Source organism: Panthera pardus, unplaced genomic scaffold, assembly GCF_024362965.1.
Source record: "Panthera pardus isolate Hobbes unplaced genomic scaffold, ASM2436296v1 HiC_scaffold_27, whole genome shotgun sequence".
NCBI lineage: Eukaryota > Metazoa > Chordata > Mammalia > Carnivora > Felidae > Panthera > Panthera pardus.
Genome location: NW_026526843.1, coordinates 117,495,899 through 117,520,318, shown reverse-complemented (window position 1 = coordinate 117,520,318; position 24,420 = coordinate 117,495,899). Strand labels below are relative to the sequence as shown.

At 45.1% G+C, this 24,420-nt stretch overlaps 1 protein-coding gene across 6 annotated transcripts in view; it reads right to left on the bottom strand.

Moving 5' to 3' along the window:
* MID1 (midline 1) overlaps positions 1-24,420 on the bottom strand; it is a 547,050-nt gene that overhangs the window by 124,746 nt on the left and 397,884 nt on the right. Inside the window, exon 1 of one of the 6 annotated variants that reach the window (XM_053891847.1) lies at positions 23,353-23,616. The exons of 4 other annotated variants lie outside the window; for them this stretch is intronic. The gene's annotated coding sequence lies outside the window, so the exon portion shown is untranslated. Of the gene's footprint in view, positions 1-23,352; positions 23,617-24,420 lie in introns of those variants that run through there. One more of the 6 variants, XM_019417857.2, reaches the window with a different exon arrangement.

Genomic DNA, 24,420 nt, shown 5'->3' with positions numbered 1-24,420 from the left:
CATGGCAGAGTCCAGCTGAGAACGTGCTGCTCCATCACAAGGAACTGGAAATTTCCGATGTACGAATGCAAAGAAAATGTGGATGCTGTAGCTTCCAGTAAGTGCTTCAACTACTTCGAGACTTTAATTTAAAAAAGAAAACAAAACTGGAGCCCCAGTTGTAGGGTGGCTCAGTAGGTTAAGCATCCGACTCTTGATTTCGACTTAGGTCATGATCTCACGGTTGGTGGGTTCGAGCCCCACGTTGGGCTCCGTGCTGTCAGCATGGAGCCTGCTTGGGATTCTCTCTCTCTCTTTCTCTCTCCCCCTCCCCAACTCATTCTCTCTCAAAATAAATAAACTTAAAAAAACAACAACTAATAGTTAAGCATTGGTCCTGTGCCTTTACCAGGAGCCATTCAGGAATTTCACAAGCTAAGCACTCGCCAGTCTCCCTTGGAAGGACTGACATTTGGATCATATTGGCAAGTGGGTGCTTTAAACACGAGAGAAAATTAGGAGAAAAACCTAAGACTGGATTACGTCCACGAGTTCACTCACCAATATCTCCCCAAGTACTCTTTTTTGTCTTTTTTTTAAAAAGTATAACAAGCTCGTCAACCATCCTTTTCACTCAGTGAACAACGGCTTGTGACCTCCCAGGTAGCAAATTCACAGGAGAAACATATCAGTTATAATTAATGTTTACTAGGATAAATGTAAATATTTAAAAACACACAACAGTTCCAAGCACATGTGATTTCCATTTTATTTTATGAAACACTAAAAATCCACTTGTCCACCCCATTAATTATAAGCTGCTCCCAGCCCTGACCTGTATATAATTCCCTCTGACGTAAATTGGAACAAGGTGCCCAGAGTGGAAACAGCCTACACCCTAACTGGGCTACAAAATGTCAAGTTCCCAAACCTCTCAAAAGTGTAACCTGACATTTTTCTAAGATTAGAGGCAGTTTGTGAATTTAAAAAGAGGGCTTAAAGACTCACCACAGTTAAATCCTACAGTAACTCCTGAAATATCCAAAGTAAACAGGCCTAAGGGGGCTCTGGGGACACCAAAACCCTACTAGGAGAGAAGAAACACTCTTTAGTAGGTGGTATTGCTTTGCAGAAAATAATGTACGTGCGTTCAACCAGAATTAAGAAGAATGCGACAGTACACTTTGAGGCATGAAGCCCTCTAGAGATCTAAAGGAGCCATGAATGGACCATGCGAAAAATTTCTCCTTTTGCTACACATGAATGATTGAGTTTATAGTGCCTATTAATCTTAAATGTTGAAGGCAAAAAAAAAAAAGAGAGAGAGAGACTGGTTAACTTTTCTAATAGTATTTTTCTTGACACAATTATAGTATGTGTTCATTTATAACATTCCCCAAAAGCAAAATGCCTCGAAAAGAATCTGACCACCAAGAAGCAGCATTCGGTCCATCAATCTTTCGAGTCATTTTTCTATCGTCTTATCCACAAAAATGGGAGCATACTTCACAGGCTGTTTTGCAAGTTGTTATTTTAAAATAGAACATACTGGGTGATTTTTCATGTTCAAAGACTCTTGTGATTTCTCAGGATTAATCTTAAGTGCCTTTTAGTACAACTTAAGTATTACTGCCAGTTGCCAAATCAAATAGACCGTACAAGTTGAGGATTTAATAAATATTAAAATGTGAGCAATTTCTTTTTTCCCTTTACCAGCATGCGTTGCCAGTGAGGGCAATACTGCCTTCAAGGGTGAGAAAATTAGTTCTTGGTGGCAAATAGTCTCACTCTTTTTATGTACAAAGCACAGAAACACATAAATAGGTATACAATATAGCTGCGTAAGGAAAATTTTATGGGGGGGGGGAGCAATTAGGAAAAAATGTTTGAAAAGGCTCCTTGGAGGATCAATGACGGAAACAGGTTGCCAAACACAGTGCTATGCCATCAGACGTACCGCAAACAGTAGCCTTTACGTCACTGGGATCCAAGAGATGAATTTTTCCATTTTAAATGTCTCATCCTTGAATGAATTCCAGCCCATTTCGGAGCTGGAGAAACCCAGCTTCCCAGCGGCAGATCTACGGCGAGTTTTTTGTGACGTGCCCATGGTCGGCACCTGTTCCCTCTCCCATGTTCTTACTAAAGACTCAACGGGGTCTGGGTGAGGAGGCACACGTTGGGTGAGAAGATGCTCTGAAGACAGATGAAGAAACCATCTCCGAACAGACTCGTACCGTGGGAGTCTCTTAGTAGCTCTTGCTCTGTGCTGCCCTCTAGTGCTGTCTGGGCCTCCGGGATACCTCTTCCTGACAACCCTAATCCCCAGAACCCATGTCGGCCCTAATCCCCAGAACCCATGGATGTGAGGTATCACTCCCCCGACCATGTTGTTAAATAACAGCGCAGTTGACGTCAGGGGAAGGGAGATGATCCAGATGGGCACATGGGCCCTTACGATAGAAAGCGTTTTCCACCTGGTGGCAGAGGAGGAATTTAGAGAGATCATGTGTGTGCAAGAGACTCCACGTGCTGTTGTACTTTGCGGATGGAGAGGGCCACATGAGAAGACGAAGACAGAGGAGACTCGGCCGACAGCTACCAAGGACACAGGGAGTTCAGTCCCCAAAACCGCAAGAAAATGAACCCGCCAACAACAGGTGTGAGCCTGGCAGCATCTTCTTCCCCACAGGGCCTTCAGATCAGAGCCCACCCTGGCCAACACGTTGACTTCAGCCTCAGGAGACCCCGAGCAGAGAAGACAGTGGGCTACCCGGACCTGTGACGTACAGAAGCACGAGCTAATAAATGGACGTGGTTTTCACCTGTAAGTCTGTGGCGACTTGTTATGCAGCAACGGTGACGAATACACCTTCCTTTTTCTACTTTACGATCGTACCAATTATACCAGTGGAGGACATCCTGGCGATGTCTGTCTCCCAGGTCACAGACCCTGGGTCAGTGGGAATCAATTCAAATACAGTTGCCAATCTCAGGCCTCTCGCTGGCCTGTGTGACCCTTTGAGAATCTACAGTCAATCCTGCCAGTCAAGTCGCAGCTCTTGACCCCTGCTCGGAGCAATGGTCCCTCGGGGGGATTTTCATCACCTTCCACTTAATGACCAAGTTCCCAGTGCCCCCCGCCACCCGGTTTTCTTGGTGCTGGGCGACCTCGCCGGCTCAGGCATCCATCGGATGTATTTCACTCAGATTGTCTTTTACTCCCTATAACGGGCTGACCAAAGAATCATGTGAGAAGATAAGTGGAAATCTGAATGCTCTGCCGGGCCTTAGTTTTCCTAACTCTGCTGCAGGGAAAATTGAAGCAGTGATTGCTAAATCATATGCTAAGGTGCAAAGAGAAGGAAGGGGATTAGGGATCAGATGTGGCTGAACAGGAAGCCTACCCAGTATTTTATCACTTCTGGTACCTGCTGCCCCATTTTATATCTTTCTGGGCCTCATTTCCCTCATTCAGAAAAGAGTGGTGGAAACATTTACCTCACAGAGCTGCAAGTAAGAATAAAAATGGTAAAGTCCCATATAACAGAAATTAAACTACATAGACACTTTAAATATCACCGTGAGGGGCGCCTGGGTGGCTCAGTCGGTTAAGTGGCCGACTTTGGCTCAGGTCATGATCTCGCGGTCCGTGAGTTCGAGCCCCGTATCGGGCTCTGTGCTGACACCTCAGAGCCTGGAACTTGTCTCGGATTCTGTGTCTCCCCCTCTCTCTGCCCCTCCCCCACTCATGCTCTGTCTTTCTCGCTCTAACAAATTAAAAAAGGTATCTATCACCGTGAGAAGAAATCAGGTAATAGTTTGTATAAAACGCTTTCAACCTTCCAGGAGGCAGCTCTGTAAATAATCTCTCTATGTCTTCTGTTATCACCAGAAAAAAGCCACAGTTAACCTTCTTTAGGGCAGACTTTAGCCGTGACAAATTGAGTACCGTATGACATGGAGACAATCAAACGGCATTGGGATGCTGTATTCATTACTCTGGCCAAGAATAAGGAAAGAGTTTTAGGATTAGGAAGAAAGTTCTGCAGTTGCCATATTTGTAAGGATATTTCTATTGGTTTTGCTGTAAAGTGGAATAAACCATAAGCCCCCTGAGGATACAGCCCATGTATAATTCACCATGGATACCACGGTGGGCACTTGACTTATTCAGGCACCAAAAAATCAGTTCGAGAGTAAAGTTTATGCTACAAACTGTGGTGAGCTCAACATTCGATTTTTTCCCCCTTGAATTCTCTTCTTTATGATCCGGGTAAATATAGATCCCATTTTTCTTCAAATTAATAGATCTAAATACTTCCATTACAGAACTGAAGGGGATGTTCAATCGAAGGGGCTGGGAGCAGTGGGTCAGACCTCCCCCAAATCTCCATGTTCCTCAACTTTTGACTTGTGCTCAAATCAGAAAATAAGGCCCCCAAAGTGTAGCATAAAATGGCCCACATATTCCCAAGGTTTTCTTCCTTTTGCATTTCCGGCTCATTTCCCAGGAAGTATTTCCAGGCTCCTGGTGGCCACCCAGGATCCTGTGAGAAGCATCTAACACCACTCACTCCCGGGCTGGAACGTTGGGGACATTTATTTCCAGATGTAAGAGACCCACTTTCTGAAAAGTTTTTCTTTCCGGAAATTAGTTGTCATTAGAATAACATCGGATGCACTCATCAGTCAAATTAAAGATCATCTTTCTGGATGTGTGTCAAATGCAGATAAAGTATAAAGAAGCATTGTTGATAGTTTTGTAAAAATGTGGACTTAATGAGTAACTTTGCTGGTAAAATTCAGCAGCCGGGGGCAATGAAGAATTCCCAGGGCTTGAAATCCACAGCCTTGGCAGACTTCTTAATGGCCTGTGTTCAAGATATCCCTAGATTCCCGGACTTAAAAATAAAAATCTCAAAACCACACAAGGTAGCATTATTACATGCTCAATCCCGTTAGCTGATTTTTTATTTCATAATTTGCTACAATGTGGACTGCTGCAGTTGAGTCTCTCAATAGCTTGGCTTTTAAACATAATGTAGCATTATTTATTGCCTTACCTGGTACATTGGGGTAAGGACTTTAACACGCTTCCCAACAAACTGCTGACTGGCCAGGTACCTTTTTCAACCATTAGCCGGGAGCCAGAGTGCGCAAACTATGGCCCCCCGCCTGTTTTATATGGCCCCCAAGCTCTAAATGGTTTTTACATTTTTAAGCGGTTGGAGGAAAAAAACTCAAAAGAATCATATTTTGGGAGATGTGGAAATGACATGAAATTCAAACGTCCGTGTGCAATTGTTTATACCTACTGCTCATGGCGAAGTTGAGCGGTTTCGACAGGGACTGCGTGGCCTGCGAAGCCCAAAATACGATCCAGTCTTTACAAACAAGTTTGCTGACCCTTGGCCTAGATGTATGTGGTATGAGAAGGGTGCAAACAGCTTAAACTTCGCCCCCTAAGAGTGCAGGGTGTCCGCAGATGCTGGAAGTCTCATGACCTAGCTCTGTACGCTGCCCCGTTACACTTATATGCGCGCGCACGCGCACACACACACACACACACACACGCGCGCGCCTCTTTCTAATTATTGGAAAGAGGGAAGCAACACCAGAACCCACCTGTATTCTCTATGGTTGTGGGAGTTCTGCTGGGACAAAATCTACATGATAATCAGCAAGTGATTCCCAACCACTTGGACCACCAAGGATGCCTTCTTCTTCTTTTTTTTTTTTTAAAGGCTGGGTGCTGGGCTTATTATTTTTAAAACCAGTGTCATTGAAATAAAATTGATATATCAAAAACTCAACCAGTTAAACTCAGTGGTTTCTAGTGGATTCAGAGTTGTGCAACCGCCGCCACTATTTAATTCCAGAACATTTTCATCACTGTCCCCCCCCCCCGCCCCCCCGCAAAAAAGAAACCCTGTACCCGTTAGCAGTCACTCCCCATTCTCCCTTCCTCCCACTCCTGGCAACCACTAATCTACTTTCTGTTTCTATGAAATGTGTTTATTCTGGACTTTTCATATAAATAGATCATATAGTATGTGGCCCTTTAGGGCTGGCTTCTCTCACTTAGCACAATGTTTTTGAAAACCTCTTCGCTTTCTAACTTCACAAATCTCCAGGTTTAGAAGTATCTGATGAAAATAATCATTTAAAAGCTAGGACTGTACAATTTCCTTCGAGTTTTCTATAATGATAAAAAAAAAAAACAAAACAAAAAACCCTAGCACACAAACCACTCTTCCAGTCCGTAGAGATGCCTGGGAGTCTCAGCCATGCCATTCAGGGCACGACGTCACCACCATATGCTCATTCTGTCATTTACTCAACAAATATTTATAGAGCGCCTGATACCTGCCCAGTACTGTGCCAGACGGGCAGTGAGACAGGCCTGAGTTTCAGATCTAGTTCCTTACAACCTTACTTTTCACTAGGTGCTGGCTCGATCTGTCAACCCCTGAACATCTTATTCCCAACACATTGTACGTATTGTCCAGGATTTTAGTCTTTTACGTAAAAATGATGTAACTTCTTAAGATGTTCAAAATAGTATCAGTGGCCTTCAACTCTCCAGATATCGGAAGAAAGTTCCAGATGCCTCTTTCCCTTCTTCTCCTACTCAGCCACCCTGTTTTCTTCTCTTCCATGTTAGGACTCCTTCCTTTCATTACTATTTCGAGTTCTGTAACACACACCAACAAGACATCACGAAGATCCTTGGAGTATCAGACAAGCAAAAAGAACAAAACTCAAACCTTGTCCATTCATGATTTTTTTTTCCTTAGCACCTAGACGCCCGCCATCATCTGAGTACTCACTCACTAGCAAAGTCTCAGAAGTTCCGTTTCAGAAGTGGGCTAGACAAAGTCTGTAATCTAAGCAGCAAGAGGTTTAAAATAGTGGCTTTAAGATCGCTGGGTCTTAGAAGCCGAATCGTATCTCTCCCACGGACAGACCATTTCACTGTTGGACATTTGTACTTACTAGCATTGCTTGATCCTAAAGGACAGGGTCCAAATCAAACACATCTGGGCATATTTAACCTGGAAAAATGCCCCCAGAAGGCCCTGTTAGCTCTGTCTTTGAAGCGCCGTCAAGAGAACAGAGTAACCGCACGTGTTCCGCGCTGTGTAGATGGGGCCAAACATGGGTAAAAGCAATAGGGAGACAGATACAGATTTCATCTGAGGACAAACTGTACCTGCGAACGACGTCCCGGATGGGACCGGGCCTGGGGAGAATCCCCTCCCCTGCTGTGCTAGCATTCCTGGGTGCCATCAGAAAAGGTGTGCTGGTGACATTATAGGAATCAAACGGGGACAAGGTATGAAGAAAGGAACCAAAGTCCTTTAACTCCCAGTGACATAAAGTCTGTGGCCAGGGTGGTGGGCAAGGAATCCAGTTGGGGAGACTTTTCGTTTAAAGCCACTGCGATGGTTCAACCCGACTGAACTGGTCTCTCAAAAGACTGGGGCATTTTTGAAAGTGACAAAGATGACGTTTCGATGTCAACGGTGACATAGCTTTTAAAGCATTCATGCAGCAACTTAGCAAACAGAACGGAAAGCATTAGTTAGCATTTAGAGGTAAGTGTTAGAAATTTTTAACCTCTATATATTATAACCTTTATAACATTTAATATGACATCCTTTTGTTAAAAAAATATATTTGGGGAGCACCTGGGTGGCTCAGTCGGTCGAGCGTCCGTCCGACTTCGGCTCAGGTCATGATCTCACGGTCCGTGAGTTTGAGCCCCACGTTGGGCTCTGTGCTGACAGCTCAGAGCCCGGAGCCCGCTTCGGATTCTGTGTCTCCCCCTCTCTCTGCCCTTCCCCTGCTCGTTCTCTCTCTCTCCCTCTCTCAAAATCAATAAACTTTAATAAAATAAAATAGCCCTTGTCCGGCAATAAGGAAACCAGAAGTATGTTATTTTGAGTACAGCACCCCTTTACACTGAGCACATCACACTGAGCAAACCAGTCATTTCCTACAAGAAGGGCAACGGTAGCCTCTGAAGAAATGTGTATTCTCACGTTAGAAGCAACACTCCTCTATATCATCCTGTAAACAAAGGAAGATCATTTTCTGGGCTCATATGGGTTTAATATTTCTTTCTCCAAAGCCTTTTCTCAACATAATCTACAAATCAATCCTTTCGGGCACCTTTTCAAGAGACTCCAGCATTTTCAAGTAGTTTTGAGTATTATTTGTCATACTATGAAACTAATACATTTGCAAATGTTATTCTATTATTTGGGGAGTCAATCTGTATTTCAGCCCATTTGTTTCTTGGCAAATGTTCTTATTAAAACTCATACACTCCCAAGAGCCTTTGCTGTATTTAAGTGTCACTTGAGTTTAGTCTGCTGGGATCACAAGCGCATAGAAAAGAACAAAAACACTTCAGGACGCACCTTCATCTAGAAATAGCGATACCTCCAGGCAGTTTATAAATCTCTATTCCTGAGAAAGAAAGGCTTCATTCTGCATTGGCTCCGCGTTCGTGGGGGATTTGTATTACAATACAACTCAGTGGCGTAATGTACAGGCAGGGCCATAATAGCTGTGCATTAATGATAACTATTGTCCAAATTTTTGAGCACGCTGGAACACTCTGTATATTCTGTTACTAATCAAATGAGGGAAGGGTGACAAAAGTGGAATTTAAATTGTATAACTGATACAGTAATATTTAATTTCTACAGGAGGTTATAGTTTATTCTTTTCTCCGGTAATTTGTAATGTGTATATAAACATAAAATAACATTTTAATTCCAATATCAACAAGAATATACTATTTATAATATTTCAAACAATAATTATTTTTTAATTCCAATAGAAAAATACATTTATATTACCTATTACGATATAATAAATACAAAATATATTATTTTTACCCTGTAAATACAATGTAAGGTAAAAAATGTGGTATTTTACAGACTAAAATAGTTATTTTTACCATCTAAGTATAATTAAAATTTTAGAAACCGATTGTATTTTCTCTTGCCTGCTTTGGAGTTCTTTAAATGTCTTAAGACCTCAACCATTAGAGGGACGCCTGGGTGGCTCAGTAGATAAGTGACTCTTGATTTCGGGTCAGGTCAGTATCTCATGGTCCTGAGATGAAGACCTGAGTTGGGCTCCGTGCTGAGTGTGGACGCTGTTTATGATTTCTTTCTCTCTCTCTCTCTCTCTCTCTCTCTCTTTCTCTCTGTCTCTCAGGCTCTCTCCCTCTGTCCCTCTCCCTCACTTGCTCTCTATCAACCAATCAATCAATCCTCGACCATTATTCAGTGAAACAAGTTAAATCAGAAAAATATCCAAGATTGTGCCAATTCCTCTATAAAACTTTCTATGCACATACAGATATGCCTCATTTTATAAAGATATTTTATTCCTTATTCAATTTTAGATCTGGTCAAATAAGCATGATATCTAACATAAGGGATAAACTATCAATGTGAAGTAACATAAAACCGTGCTTTCATGAAGTTTTGTTGTTAATGGTGCGTGTTCAATTCGTACAAGCTCTTTAAGAAACAACAGCTGGTATCTTTCTCCATTAGCCACTAATCTTCACCCATAATGTACAGAAGCAAATGGAAAGACACTGGTGCTTATGGGAAGTGACCAGGCAGGCATGTACCCAAACCTACCTCATGGTAACGAGAGGCCCATCGAGTGCCCACAGCCCAGTGCGATAACCTGAAGGCTGACATTCTCCTTCTCATTTACCTAGACCAGTGATTCTCAAAGGGGGTGGTGGGGTATTTTGCTCCCAGGGGACATCTGACATGTCTGGAGACATTTTTGCTTGTCAGATCTTGGGCGGGTGCCGGGGTTGCTGCTGGCGTCTAGTGGGTAGAGGCCAGGGATGCCACTCAACACCCTACGACGCACAGAAGAGCCCCACAAAGAACCATCTAGCCGCAAATGTCAATAGCGCTGAGGCTGAGAAAACCCTGACCTGGAAGAATCTAGATCGGATGGCAGGGAACATTTAGGATGCAAGTCCCAACAGCCTGTGAAGAGATGTGTTTGCACACACATACCCCTCTGTACATAGATTGACAACGGGGCTAGATCGCGCCCCTAAATGTGTCTACACCCCAAAGTGAATAGGCGTCAAGTGTGGCTCTGCTATGTCTTGAGGAAGTATCCATTCTCTGTGTTTCTCAAAGCATAAATTGGAGGCCATTCTAATGTTGAAAGATCTATTTTATACAACAATGCTCCTTTATTGCTTATCAATATGTTAGCCAGGGCTCAAATGAAGACCCAGCAATCACAGGGAATTTTGACAATTCAGCCATGAACCACGATAGGCCCATTTGGGTGTGAGAATCTTACCTGGGAATACATTAGATGATGAAATATTTCTTCACCTTTTAAAAACCAATACAAACGAGATACCACTGCACACCTACCAGAATGGCCAAAGTAAAAATACAAGCAACACCAATGCTGGGGGGAGGGGGGGGAGGGGCGGGGGGGCGGGAATCACTGATGCATCGCCAGTGGGAACGTAAAATGGGTCCACCACTCTGGAAAACCGTTCGGCGGTGTCTTACAAAATTGAACATGCACTCACCACATGACCCAGAAATCATACTCCTGGACATTTGTCCTCAAGAAATGGAAATTTATGGTCGCACAAAATCCTATACACCGATGCTCCTAACAAATTTATTTGTAATGGCCCCAAGTTGGAACCAACCCGATATCCTTCAACAGGTGCATGGTTAAACTGTGGTGCATCTTTACCGTGGAATACTACCCAGTAATGAAAAATACCAAACTACTGATCCACACCACGACTTGGGTGAATCTTCGGAGAATTATGCTGATTAAAAACAAAATACCAGAATCAAGAGGTTATGTACCGTTTGATTACATTCATGTAATATTCTTGAAGTGACACAATTATGGAGATGGAGAACAGATTACTGGTTGCCAGGGACCAAGGATGGGGGGGGGCAGGGGTGGGTGAAGGGTACAGGGGACCTCCTTGTATATTGTTTTGCAACTTCCTAAGGATCTATAATTATTTCAAAATAGAAACATTCTTTAAAAACTCGATTTCTACACCAACAGAGCCCTGGGAGACAGGAGCATCCAAATGGCCGCATTCACAGTTACAGGGTTGGTCGTGGTTAGTTGTTCTCAGCTCTCAGTAATGGCGACCCTACGCACATCCAAAATACATTCTTTTCCAATTCTACCTTGTGTAGTTACTGCTCTGCTTAGTATTTTATTTTTGCGTGAAGGACATAAATACATAAACATGCATATAAGTGTCATTTCAGGGGCTCCTGGGTGGCTCAGTCGGTGGAACGTTCGACTTCGGCTCAGGTCATAATCTCACGGTTTGTTGGTCCGAGCCCCGCGTCGGGCTCTGTGCTGTCCAGCTCAGAGCCTGGAGCCCGCTTCGGATTCTGTGTCTCCCTCTCTCTCTACCCCTCCTCCACTCATGCTCTGTCTCTCTCTGTCTCAAAAATAAATAAACGCTAAAAAGAATTGTTTTTAATAAAATTAAATTAAGGGACCACTGTAAAGAACAAAACAGATGATGAAGAAATGCTTTCTTGGATTATGCCATACAACAAAGACTCTTTCCTTAACCAAACTTTAGTCAGACTCCCTCAGTCCTCCTCTTGACTAAGCCTCAACCCTGGCCTCATCCCTGCTGGGCCTGCACAACCCAGGGTTAGCCAGAATCCTGCTAAGTCAGTTTAGAGAGAAGCCCCCATTCTTGGTATCTGGACATCCTGACCTGCCTTCAGGAAGATTCTGTTAAGTTGGTTGAATAAGAATTCTCCCACCCTGATGTCTCCTCTTAGTAAGTTTCCATCATGCCATAAATTTCTAGCTGTAGGAGGGGAATCGGATCTCTCTCCACTGTTGCTATCACGATAGTCCTGAGTAAAGTCTTCCTAATGGTTTTAACATGTGTCAGAATAATTTGTCCTTTAACACATGAAATCATGAGATGTGGCATTGTTTTAGCATATCAGGAGACCTTGTCCTACAAAGGTATACTTCTTAGCAACAAGTTACAGTTTTCTCACACTTTACAGGGATTATTTTTACAAATACATGAAATCTACATGCATTTGTGCACACACACACACACACACATACACATGCACAGATATCTGCCTGAAGGGATGCCTTTAGAGGTTTACATCCATGTAGTACATAACTCCACTGGGTACGTGTGTGTATATACATGCCTCTGTGAGGGCGGGTGGGTATTCATTCAGAAGCTAACAAGTGGAAATGTCCACAAAACCCAGACTTCCCTGAAACCTTGAGTTTGTTTCCAGAAAAAGAGAAGGTAACCTAACATCTCTTTAAAAAAAGTTTTTTAATGTTTCTTTTATTTTTAAGAGAGAGAGACAGAGCGGGAGCAGGGGAGGGGCAGAGAGAGAGGGAGACACAGAATCCAAAGCAGACTCCAGGCTCTGAGCTGTCAGCACAGAGCCCGACGCGGGGCTCGAACCCACGGACCGTGAGATCATGACCTGAGCTGAAGTCAGACGCTTAACTGACTGAGCCACCCAGGCACCCCGGTAACCTAACGTTTCTTATATGCCTGACATGTAACCAATACTCTAAGTGCTTTGTATTTCATTTTTCCTACATAGTTCTTCATTTAGTCGTTACATCAACCCTATGAAGTTGGTGATAATATTCCCATGTACAGGTTTGGAAAGCTTAAGGAATCCAGCCAAGGTCACGGAGCTAGCAAGCGGCACGCAAGGGTCCTCGCCCAAGGGTCTCTGAGACTATGCTTCCAAATCTATTGCCTGGAGTGATTCTCTTATCCAAATAGTAGTTTTATCACTGTCAAAATAATGCCAAACACCATTGTACACTAGACCTCGTGTTTTCAATTTTTTAAAAAAGATTGATGCCTTTGGGGTGCCTGGGTGGCTCAGTCGTTCAAGCGTCCGACTTCGCCTCAGGTCATGATCTCACGGTCCATGGGTTTGAGCCCCACGTCGGGCTCTGTGCTGACGGCTCAGAGCCTGGAGCCCGCTTCGGATTCTGTGTCTCCCTCTCTCTCTGTCCCTCCCCCACTCATGCTCTCTCTCTCTCTCACTCTCTCTCTCTCTCTCTCAAATATAAACGAAAAGAAACATTTTTTTTAAAAAAGGAGGGAGGGGCACCTGAGTGGCTCAGTCGGTTGAGCAACCAACTCTTGATTTGGGCTCAGGTCATGATCTCAAGATCAAGCCTGCTTGGGATTCTCTCTCCCTCTCTCTCTGCCCCTCCCCTGCTTGCTCTTGCTCTCTCTCAAGATAAATAAATAAACTTAAAAAAAAAAAAAGGAGGAGGTTAGCTCTGCGCACTTTTATGGAAAGATCTCCAGGATAAAGCAGTAGATAAAAGCGTGCAAACAGTGCATGTGAAAGGCCACTGCTTATGTAAGATGAGGGAACTCTAGTCACATCTGCCTACGACAACCGGAACACTTCCTCGGAGTCTGCCACCAATACCTAGAAATAGATATCACCATCAGGGATAAACAGCATCCTTCACAACTTTGGGCTGCGGAGGAGGGACGATGTTTATATACCAATTAGGGATTTCAGAAATCCTCTAAAGAAGTTTCTCTCCAAGATGCTAGTACTTAAATCGGCATAAGGATAAGACAGAAACTACAATGCTCCGAGCTGACAGTTTCAAACAGCGTTTGAAGCCCCCCCCCCACCGGATCACAGTTAGGACTTGCGCCTGGGCCAATTACTTTCATACTGTTTCTTTAAATGATCCGCAGCTAATCAGCAGTTTACCTGGTTACATACAATTCGGCTGGTTTGGTAGTGCTTCAAGGGGACGCTCGCTTCTCGGGTCTTCTGCATTCAGACAGGATTTGCAGAAGAGCTAACAACAAAGGGACTTAATTGGAAAACGAGCAAACGGTCGCGTTTTGAAGAGGAACCAGGAATCCATATTCTTGGGGGCTTTTGCCTGATTACATTTGTTAATAAGGAATGCCAAAAACATGTGCACCAAAAACCGTCCAAGGTCTTTTGGTAGCAAATTATACTTGTAAATGTGATGTAAGTTGATCACTGCAAGAACTCACACACTCTTTGAAGATCTGAGTTCATAAAGGTACGAAGGAATTAAGTGGTTCATTCCCCTAGTGATATAAAGTATTAAATGGCAGGGAAAAAAATGTGTTTGAAATCAACGGAGGAAATAATTCATTTTGAAAATTATCCCATAAAAATGTTAAATAGGAAAAACATGTTGGGCCAGTTTCTACCAGATAAATAAAGCAGAAATACGCAATGGGCAAACTTACGGATGATGGGCTGGGAAATGTCCCATCGAGCTCTTTGTTTTCCGTAATTTTTTTGTTATTCAACTATGGCAGTCTTAGGCACGGTAATCTATTCCATCCCCAAACGACAAAGAAAGGAAGACTAATTCTGATCAGCAGAAAACTGGCTGGCCTTTGGAGCCTTGGAGAGGGCAATGGCTCCCGATCAAGGAGAAGTGAATGTCTTTGAAGACTGCATCTTAGATTGTTTTGTTAATACATAAAATCCTCCCTCTTTATCATGCAGAAGACTCATTTCAAAAGGAAAATGCAAGTCAATGAGGATTAGTTTGGCTTCTTGGAGGTCAGAACTAAATATACAAAACTAATAAAACGACGACGCTGAAATAAACAAGAATGTGCAATTGCTCATCTGTGGGAATGATGTAACGAATACTGACATAATTTCCAAGCAGAAAAGCAAAACTAGGTCAAAGCGTGTTGGCCTAACATAATAAGCATTTTTGCTCCCAGAATTTTACCATGTAGGCTGTGTCCGCAGGCATTAATGTCTCCTGTTATCAATGTTCGGGGCTGTCACAAACAATTCATGTCTTATCACTCTTTGTTAGTTAAACCAAAACAATGTTAAAAAATATTCCGAAAGTGTCTCATGTTCTTCTCCACTCAGAAATTTCTCTCGCTCAGTTATTAGGGCTTTTTTTTTTTTCCTTCTTTCACTCAGAGCCATACCAGATCAGCAGCATCGATCTCTCTTTAGAAATCCTCCTTAAACACTGACCAATGAAAAAAGCCTCAACTGAGTCACTCGGTGAGTAGCCAATTTTTCCGTTCTGCTCTCCCATATGCTGACTAAAAGAACTCATACATTCTTCTTTCTATTTCTATTTCTTTCTATTTCTCCATTTCATTTTCCTGCACTATTTCCACAAAGCACCTTGATTCACCTGGGAGAAAAAAAGGACTCGGTCACTCCTCAAACTTTCTCCTGTGTAAACATAATCCTCCTAAGGTTTTACTCTCTGACAGGTTCACGCTTATTGAAAATCGGAGCAAAGAATATGTAGACAAAAGTAGTACAAAATCCAAAGAGAAGGCTACGTGGAGTTTGGATTTTTTGGAGTTTTGGAGTCTTGGATTTGGAGTTTTCAGATAGTATCTGCTCCCAAAGGGACTGCCGTCTCTCCTGACTCTTGACTCCCTAGAAACCATCAACCCGTTCGAAATGCCTTGGCATTTGTTAGCACATTAAATTAGAACTGGCCTGTGACCCCAAATATCCAAATGATGTCTTACTAGAAGGCATGCAGTACAGTCAAAAGAGCACAAGGTGGGGAGTCTAGAAGACTCAGGTTCCAGAAGTAAACTTGCTCCTACCTTTGCCCCCGATGGAGGGTAAAGCATTCCTCTGAGTGAAAATTTCAAGCCACAGACTCTCAACTTTTCACCAGTACTCTTTGTCTGAATTCCTAATGCATCGCCTAAGTAAGTCGGTTTCTAATATTTGCCGATGCCTTCCACTTATACGTTTATCTGGTCGTTCACCCAGTTATTGGCAACCCAATCGGGCATTCAACAAATTCCACTTGTCCACAAAGAGCTCCTTTCCTCTTAATCGTGTGGGGAAGACCACCGCAAAACACACACGACCGAAGCCACCCTCCGCAAGCTGACATATGACACATAACACGGTCTACTGCGTGGACCCTTCGAAAACGTATTAGTCCTGTTGTCTCCATAAACCGGTAAACGTCTCAGAAATTTCTATTTCATCATTTTAACCATAACTCTCAGACAGTCTGTCACACCCAGAAGCAGTGAAAATGCTTGGTCCAGCATATGTCTTGAATTTCATGGAGAAAATGTGGCCACCACATGCAGAAAAGACAGTAGAAGACTTCAGTCTTCTCTCAGAAACGTTCGCTCAGACGCTGAGTGACCTTGGGCAGGCCACTCACCTGGCAAAACAAACCAACCGCATGGCGGCCAAAGGCCTAAAACACCAGGTTGGGCTCAGCGAGAGCGAGCAGCAGATTCTATCTTGCTTTTGGGCTTTCAGCTACTGGAGGACACATTCCATTTCTTAACCACTTGTGTAGCCCCATCATGGAAATGTAAGCTAAGCTACCTGCCATGTTCCAGGCTGTGTCCTCACCCAGAAGGCAACTGAATGGGATCCATGGTTAAGCAGCTGCAACACAGTTTCATTTTTCTCTAATGTCCATCTATTCGGCCCTTACTGTTCCCCCACCGAACGCCCTTTTTTTTCCTCTCGGAAACGCTCCCCGGAAAATGCTCTCTCCTGCTAAAATTCATCCAGCTTCCACCTACAAAATATTTAATGATTCTTCTTGTGTGCCAGGCACCGTGCCCCCTGTGGTTCCCTGGCTGCCATTCCCAAAGACCTCAGTGAGTCTTGAAGTTCGGGCAGGATGCTAAGAAGAGAACAAATGAAGAGGTCTGACCCACAGGCAGTCACATCAGCAAGTCCCATCTGCCAAAGGCGTGACCTCGCCCACAGATGTTGTCCCTGAAAGGGCAATCGTGAGTTTTGCAGCTCCAGGCTCTACCGCCTGCTTTTTCTCCAAGGAAAGGGTCGCCCTGAGGTTTGAAGGGCTAAGAGTCATGAGCTCTTAGCTCATCCATATTACTTCTCCCCCAACACCCGGTCGGGACCATTGTCTAGAGGAAATAGGAGTGTGGTTTGGAGGTGGGGCGGGACAGGGGGGAGGCTGGGCAATTATGGAAACTCAACTCACTGTATATTAGAATAGGGAGTCCCAGTAGGACCAAGAAGGTATCAGAAGGATGGAGAAAGAAAAGCGCGACTGGCGCAAACCTTTCCTATTTCAAACCTTGCCAAGACTGGCCCGTTACCAAAAGTATGGCAAATCTTTCTCCCTCTGTGCTCCATCCTGTGCAACATGGAGGCATGCCCTCAAAACTCAGAACTGAATCTGACATTAATCAGATTTTTAAGTTTGCTTATTTGAGAGAGAGAAAGAGAGAGAGAGACAGAGAGAGACAGAGAGAGCCAGAGATACTGCGTATGAGGGGCAGAGAAAGACAGAGAGAATCCCAAGCAGGCTCCACACTCAGTGTGGAGCCCAATGCGGGGCTCGAACCCACAAACCATGAAATCATGACCTGAGCAGATACCAAGAGTAGACGCTTAACTGACTGAGCCACCCAGGCACCCCTTAGATTGGTTATTTTGTAAGATAGTGATGTTTAGGGGTGCCTGGGTGGCTCAGTCGGTTGAGCGTCTGACTTCTTCGTGAGTTGGAGCCCCACGCCACACAGTGCCCGATTTAGATCCTCTGTCTCCCCCTTCCCTGCCCCTCCCCTGCACACGTTCTCTTGTGCTCTCTCTCTCAAAAATAAATAAACATTAAAAAAAAAGATAGTGATGTTTAGAAATGGAATCATTTCTCACTGGAAAATGTTCTGGGTTTCAAACAACAGACCCTTAGAGCATAAAGTCTTCCAAGATTGGGGAGTACCTATGAGTTATTTTTCTCTATTGGTAAGATTTGATTAAATTACTATTTAAGAATTATGATAGGGGCACCTGGGTGGCTCCATCAGTTAAGCGTCCAAGTTCGGCTCAGGTCATGACCTCACGGTTTGTGGGTTCAAGCCCTGCGTCAGGCTCTGTGCTGACAGCTCAGAGCCTGGAGCCTGCTTTGGATTGTGTGTCTTCCTCTCTCTCTGCCCCTCCCCCACCTGCTCTCTTTCTCTCTCTCTCTCTCTCTCTCTCTCTCTCAAAAATAATAAATAAACATTTTAAAAATTAAAAAAAGAATTATGATACATTGATTTTAGCTAGGGATTCATAAAACTTCTACAAATGGATATGTGGTTAAAAGTGAACTAAACTTCACAATTACAAATCATTTGTCAAGTCTCCCAAGTTCAAGAAGGGTTTGGCTACCATCAATTTATCAAGTGGATTCTTATCCATACAAATATAGTTGTTAATAAGCAGGCACTCTGCCCGTGAGTAACTTACATTGTGCTACGGGAACGATAAAGTATATATCAGATCAAAGATTATTTGAGGACGGGGATCATATTAAAATCATGCCCGTAGCCCCAAAGTGGCCTGGCATACAAAAATCATTTAAACTAGCATAAATGGGGGCGCCTGGGTGGCTCAGTCAGTTGAGCGTCCTTTTTCGGCTCAGTTCGTGATCTCGCTGTTCTTGAGTTTGAGCCCCCATCAGGCTCTGTGCTGACAGCTCAGAACCTGGAGCCTGCTTCGGATTCTGTGTCCCCCTCTCTCTCTTCCCCCTCCCCTGCTGGCACTCTGTCTCTGCTTCTCAAAAATAAATAAATATTAAAAAAAAAAACTATAAAGTAATGCAAATGAATGAACTACTGAATATGGTAATTCTGTAAGTACTCAGTAAGTGTCCTTGAATGATGTAAGAAATGAAGGAGAGACTTTGTCGTATGCTCATCATAAACAGTTAACCATATATAAGACTTAAGGGGCGCCTGGGGGGCTCAGTCAGTTAAGCGTCTGATTTCAGCTCAGGTCATGTTTTTCCAGTGCCTCAGTCTTCTGCCCTCTTTAACACTTTCTGTAGGCCATTAGCCATCCAAATCTGTGCCAATGGGACATTTTCCTCCGGGGGGTGGGGTGGGGGAGGGGGAGGGAACCTTGTGGATCCAGAAGCCTCCCTAATGTTTTGTCCTTCCATTTAAAAACATTTCCAGAACATGCCAGATTAAAAAACCAGGCAAACAACCTTCTAGAACAAAACCCCTGAGATGAGTTTCATGTGCAATAAAAGGAGTTGATAATGAGCCAGAAAGGAGTGATGTTGATAGAACTGTCCCATATCTAAATGGAGATTAGATTCCCGTTTGACCTGGCTTTGTAGCCCTCTCTTTAATCACAGCGTATTTGATATTCTCTTCCTTGAATGAACTCATTTTCATCGTGGCTTTGGTCACAAGATTAAAGAATCGCTAACTAATTGTTCCAAGTAAGCAGAGCAATTCTCCCCGACTCCAATCCCGACTCCCAGCGGTGCCCACCGCCTGGCCTTCCATCGTAAGACATTTCAAGCCTGACCTCTGCAGGTGGAGAACGGAAATGCACAGGGCCCAAACGATTGTGGTCTTTCTTTTTAAAAGCCCACCGAGTTCTGAAAACACAAACGTTCACACTAGGTACGACAGGGATACTGATAGAATATGTTGGCCTCCCCTTTCATTTTAGAAGTTGCTTTTTTGAAAGTAGCAACCATTTGACTGCAAAGCATTTAAATTCCATCTGCAAATTAACTTTGTCCCGGCTAACCATTAATTCTTTCTGCCCATCGAGAAAAACCCAAATGCCTTAGATGAACTGAGATCCTGGAGTCATGCGGGTTAAAAAAATGTCCTGATCGGCCCCACCTTTCTCTAATCAAACAAATTGCTCTTTGTCCAGTGACCAAATCCCCCCTTTCCACCACCGTGCAGCCCAGGTTGCCATAGCTACCTTGGATGTCTATTTACCACACAAGGGATCAAAGCCAGGAGACATCCACACACGCACTTAGCCTTAAAACTTGCTGGAATGCCTGCGGATAACATGTGCCCACAAATTAAAGGATTTGCCCACAGCCTACGCGGTCCACAGCCGAGCAAACTACGAACGCACTTCATAATGAATGGCGAGGAAAAGCCACCGAGAAGTATTTCAAAACGACCCTATTTTAAATTCTGGTTAGTTACAGTATCTTCCTAGCTCAGTGTTGGGACAAATGAGAACAGAAATGCCTTTTACAGTTTTAGAGGCTTGACTTTCAAATGAAGGAAGCCATCAAACATAGTTGGATGCTGTAGGGGAGGCCTGTTTTAAGACCTATCGCTTCTAATTCCAAGCCTGGCACACACAGGTAGCCTGCCTTTCGGAGCGGGTAGGATTCCTCCCCAGAATTCTGCCTAATTTGCTGTGTCTCATTCTACGTCACTGTTCTCTGCCTTCATTCACCTCACCATTTGTTCAATGAGGATCAAACTGCCACCTCGTTCTCTCCTGGGGATGTGACAGAGAATAAATAGATGGCGTTGGTAAAGGACTTTCTAATCCTCAAAGGAAAGATGAATACAAAGACATTCATTATGAAACCAGATGTCCTTGGGCATTTTAATTCCAATCTGAAGAATGCAAAACAGGCCGAGTCACAGCTTCCTTGTAATAGCACCAGGCTGGCCTTGCAAGAATTAGCAGCTGCTTAAAGCACTGGCTCACTACCTTGTTTTTCCCCTTCACACTCGTGTTAGTCTATCAGAAATAGAGCGCGCACCTTCTTCTCTTCGCGTGTTTTGGGAAGTCGTCAGGATATTAAAAACACAAAATACGTCTGGTAGGCAATTTCGTCTGGAGCAGCTGATTTTTTTTTTTTTCCTAGCTCGAGAAAGAATTATTTGTCCTTCTCACGTGCGGGGACAATGAGTGGTGCGCTCTTTAGGGAGGGTATCGGGCCGTTGCAGGAATGCCAGAGGGAAACCTGTTGTTTTTGGCCGGCCTTCTACAACAGGTGGCCAGGCCTTTCCTTTTGCCTGGGAACACGGCAAATTCCTTCTCAAGGAAGTTTGAGGAGAGTGTCCCATTTAGGACCAGAGTACAGAGAAAGATTGGCACACACTTTAAAATTACTTCCTGATAAAGGCAAATCAGGTTCACACTTCTCGTCTGTCCTAATTCGGCGTGACCTTAGGAACCCTCAAATAATATTATCCTTCTATGCGTTTTTTTTTTCTGCCACCCTGGCAGAAAGTTAAACCCCCCCTCTGAATCTCATCGCAGGGCAAGCAGCTTTCTAATTCTGCTGGCCCTGTCTGCCTACCCGCTATGGCTCGTACGTGGCAGGGGTCTCCTGGCTGCCGCACCATTGTTCAGCACTGTGCAGCCCTAGGGACGGATCACTCCTCAGAGAAGAGATTGGATTTCATTGCAGAGCGGATGACACAGGGACCTGTTTGATAGTGAACGCTGCAAATCCGGCTGAGGCTGCCGGGCTGGGATGGCAAATTGGCCGGTGGGTGCGATTCACCCTGCCTGGTCGCGGCAGTTTGGCCCGAGAGAAACTCAGATCAAGACAGGATTAATCCACACCAAGAACTCCACCACTCATCCCCTCCACATTGTTGTTCTAGCTGCCGTGGAACAATGTGTTCGATTCTTGAAAGGCTGGACTGCCCCGATTCTTTGGGTGAGCAATGACCCTCCCTCTCTCTCCCCCTTCCTCCCACCCCCGCGGCATCCCACCCTCTTTTCGAGTACTGAACAGGCCAAAACATCGTTAGGCACACAGAGTCGCGAGATTCGGAAGTCGTTCGCTCACTAAATAACGAAGGAGCCATCACATGTGTGCCCTTAGAACTTCAAAACCGGGCTGAATTCCAGTTCGCGCGAATGCCACGGCAAGCCAGGCATGGGGAAGATCATGCCAAGCCGGACAGCCTGCCTTTGGCATCGGGCACAGGGAGTGCCACCGTTCCACAGGGATCGTGTGGGAACAGGGATTCTGAAAACTGAGCTCAGACACCACCAAGGAGAGGACAGGTGGCCGTGCCCGGGATCAAATGACTTCTTTGTTCCAGCTGAGGACCTTTGTCAAAAATGTTTTGCGTTCCTCTTTCTCCTTTTAAATCCTTCCCATTTGGGCTTCTCGCTCCTTCCCCCCATCCCATCCGACGGCTCGACATAAAAAGAATGGGATCAGTTGTGGGTTTGCAGAACTAAAAGAAACCGAGCCTCGGCCCCACGATCTCCATCCAGCAAGGCAAGGGCAGTTCACTGAAAACACACGGCACTTGCTGATCTAAACGTGCTTCCCTGCATTCACAGAAACTTGCCAAGCACGCTGGCTTAGGGGGCGAGCGGCAGAGGGTCTCTGCGCTCGACCAGTGGGGGCTCTGCACCTCCTCCCGAGGCTGCAGGAAACGGACGGAAAGTTCTAAACCCCTCGCCCTGGCGCCCAAAGGGAAAGTTTTGCTTCCTATGCAAATCACTTCCCCCAAAGCTGTCGGAGTGGAGGGTGCTGAACTCATCTAGAAAAAGATGTGAAGAGCTTTTCTGGCGGTAATACAGATGCTAACTCTTCCTACCCAGATTTATTGAGAGCTGGCAAAAGCAATTTACACTCCTCTGGTCAATTTTCTGCCGTTGCCAGCCTACCGGCATGTTTTTCCAATCTTGTCTTCCCTTCCTAGGAGCAGTGATCTTGATATTTCTATATTGACATAAGAGTCTTCCATAACTTGGAGTAAGTTGTAAATTGCACCTTTTCTTGGCTTCATACACCCACTTTTTCCTTTTCCTTTCTTAATGGCAAAGCCATAAACCTCTGCCTGGGCTGATAAGGAATGTTATCACTCTGCCCCGAAGCCACGGAAGAGGCTGTCGGTTTAGAATTCCTTTCAGAGACTCATTTAAGTAATCCCAAGCCTTTCCCAGCTCACCGCGTCAGGGTTGTCTTCTTACGGCCAGAAGCAACACAGTTTCACAACTGCTGGAACAGAAAAATAAATCTGCATTTTTCTGGAAGGGCCGGCCGTCTGGGCTCATTTCGGGCTGGTTCCGCCTTCTCAGCCACAAACACAGTGAAGTGCTCAGAATGGGAAGCCAAAATGAGATAAGACGCCCCGTGTAATTCTTTTTCAGGATATTCAGTTATCTTTATTCTAACCCAAAGCACAGGATAGAAGCTTCAAAAAAAGCTCGAGAAAGACCCCGCACGACACAGCCCGGCGACTGCAAACTGGAATTGATTTACATATTCGACAAACCGCTTTTCAGCCCTTTACAATGACTGGCTGACATCACCGATCACCATTAGAGGCAAAGCGGGGCGGGGGGGGTGGTGGAAAGCCGGGGGGGGGGGGGCCCTCAGGAAATCGGCTCCTTCGGTTCCCTCAGGAAAACGCAGCCCCGACTTTCCGCCAATGGATGGACGTGGACAGCATGTGCTAATCCAGAAGGCTCGCCGGAGTACCATCGCGGGGGGCCCAGGCTGCGCCCTCCCGCCCCACCGGCCCGTAGAGCCCCCGGAGCTTACCTGCCTCATGTTTAGAATTCCATGACCCATCCGGCAGGGAGCGAGCTGCCTCGAAGCCCACGCCGCGGTCTTCGGAGGGGAAACACCAAACCCAACAGAAGCCCGCAAGACAAAAGCAACTCAGGGAGACCCACAGGCAGCAAAGAGCACGTTTTCTTCCTTTTTCTTTGATCTGTTGCTACACGCACTCTGCCCAAGACAATGTCAAGTTTCTCAAGCTTCCCTTCCCCAGCCTATGAAAAGTCGGGCTCAGGGCAGCAAGGACCGCCTGGCTCTTATTTCAAATCGGGGCTCCGAGCCGTCGTAGGCGGCTGGCTTGGGCCCCGGAGGAGCCCCGCCAATCAGGAGGAAGGGGTGGGTCCTGGGAGCCCGAAAGGCCGCCTCCGCGAGGATTAGCGAGCTTTCGGGATTTAAATGGCTGGAAGCCGCTGGAAACGGTGCGAAAGCTCCCAACGTGAAGCCTGAGTGCTGTTCTTATCTCGCTGCCCCGGGTCCGCTCGAAGCGTAACTGACTAGCTTCGACCCTAAGGCCCGGAAAGTGACCCAACCGTGTTTGGAAAAGGGCATCTGGCACCGAAGCCCTACTTGGGCGGAGACGCTGGGGAGGAAACCAAATGGTTTGTGCGGAACACCTTCACTGACGGGAGCACTCGGGGGAGGACGGTGCCACCCACCTCATTTCCATATAGACGAACTGGAGATCCAGCCCAAAACACCCAAACCGAAACGGGAAGGTGCACGCAAATCTGTTGAAAAGCGGCAAGGGAACAAGAATCGTTATCTGTTGGGAGCCCGAGGCATAACTGCCCAAAATACGGTTATTCGAAAAATAAACGCTGATGTGTCCTTAAGAAGAAAATGACTAAAGGAAGCCTATCTCCCTTTCTCTAGGGTTCGCCTTCCCCACAGGGTTGAATGTGGTGAACTTATGAACAGGGCCTAGCTGGCCATCAGCTCAGTAGGATGGGAGGAAAGCTGGCTGGCTTCTGGTAAACTTAAACCCGGACTGAAAAAGAATTCCCGAAGTTCGCTTTCTAAACTTCACATAAACAGGAACTTTATTCAACT